Here is a 341-nt window from a genome sequence, read left to right as displayed (position 1 = left end):
GAAACACTACGAAAATGAAACAAAAACTATTATACAGCGACTAGACAATGCAGGAGCACATAATATGTATAAAAAAGTGGATTTTGGGTTATATAAACCCATAAATACTACATAGTGTCCCTTTAAGTGACAGGCCGCATGAAATTGACTGTAGCCCACAGGCCGTGAGTTTGTGACCTCTGCTCTAAAAGCTGTTTCATATGAGTGAAAGGCAGTTATGACCTGAGGGTAACAGGATTATTTAACAAACAATTAGTGAAAACTAAAGGCAGTTCTCACTCTCTGTGCACGCGCATGTGTGTGTGTGTGTGCGTGTGTGTGTTGTAGTCAGATGAGTCCAA

This window comes from Microchirus variegatus (assembly GCF_963457635.1).
Source record: "Microchirus variegatus genome assembly, chromosome: 4".
In the NCBI taxonomy this organism is placed as follows: Eukaryota; Metazoa; Chordata; class Actinopteri; order Pleuronectiformes; family Soleidae; genus Microchirus; species Microchirus variegatus.
Note: the sequence above shows the minus strand (reverse complement) of the source record.